We start from the raw sequence: 930 nt of genomic DNA, 5'->3' as shown, positions 1-930 counted from the left end.
TGTGGGAGGGACCTCGGAGTGGCCAGTAAGCTGGGGTGAACAGAACTCCTGGGACCTGGACTAAGGGAGAATGGAGCCTAGTTAGGATTAAGGGTGGGAAACGGCTGGGGGCCATACATAGGGAGGTAAGACAATGGAGGGGAGATTGGGTGTAGCCACAATGAAAGACCAGTTGATGGGATATAGCCTCAGGTGAACACCAGAGATTTAGCCATGTGGGAAAGTCCAGGGTTTTTCCTTTCTGGGGCCCAGATCCCAACCCCATCATTATGATCTAACACTTCCTTTACTAATCATATCCCAGACTATCTATAGAACTAATACCTAGTTCACAGAGTAGTTCCTAGTCATCTTTCCCTCCCTGCTCGTTGTGAATATCTTTCCCCCTTATCCCTTAGAGGGTCTGGACCTAAGTGGTGGTGGGGGTGGGGTTGGTGTTCCCAGATGGCTGGGGGTGGGTCTCTCTTCCATGGAATTTTTCAAATCTCCCTTTCCATTCCTTAATCCTTTCCCCTTTTTCCTTTTTACTCCAGAGGGTATTCTGGTTTTATTTCTATGATAATGAAGAGCAATTGCTATTTCCAAGCCTCTTTCAACATCCTTGCTCAGGCTATAGACCTCTAAATCAAATTTAGAATGTGCATTAGACTAAGTACAAAGGTCCCATCCCTTATCTGGCTGAAAAATTATTTTCTTTTTGCCACATAATTTTCCCAGACCACGCTGAACCTCACCTCTCAGGTGTGGACAGGATTTCCCAAACGATTACTGTTTGTCTAACCCAGGAGTCTTGCTTCCTTTATGAATACCACTATTCTNATTTTCCCAGACCACGCTGAACCTCACCTCTCAGGTGTGGACAGGATTTCCCAAACGATTAGTGTTTGTCTAACCCAGGAGTCTTGCTTCCTTTATGAATACCACTATTCC

The 930-nt window shown here is 45.6% G+C and overlaps 1 protein-coding gene across 1 annotated transcript in view; it reads left to right on the top strand.

Annotated features, from left to right (window-relative positions):
- The window catches only part of LOC114032013 (dyslexia-associated protein KIAA0319-like), a gene marked incomplete at its 3' end in the record, with an annotated part of 81,235 nt that overhangs the window by 40,281 nt on the left and 40,024 nt on the right, over positions 1-930 (top strand). The window lies entirely within an intron of this gene.

Source organism: Vombatus ursinus, unplaced genomic scaffold, assembly GCF_900497805.2.
Source record: "Vombatus ursinus unplaced genomic scaffold, bare-nosed wombat genome assembly UNPS02015392.1, whole genome shotgun sequence".
NCBI classification, from domain to species: Eukaryota; Metazoa; Chordata; class Mammalia; order Diprotodontia; family Vombatidae; genus Vombatus; species Vombatus ursinus.
Note: the sequence above shows the minus strand (reverse complement) of the source record. Positions and strands in the feature narration are given on the sequence as shown.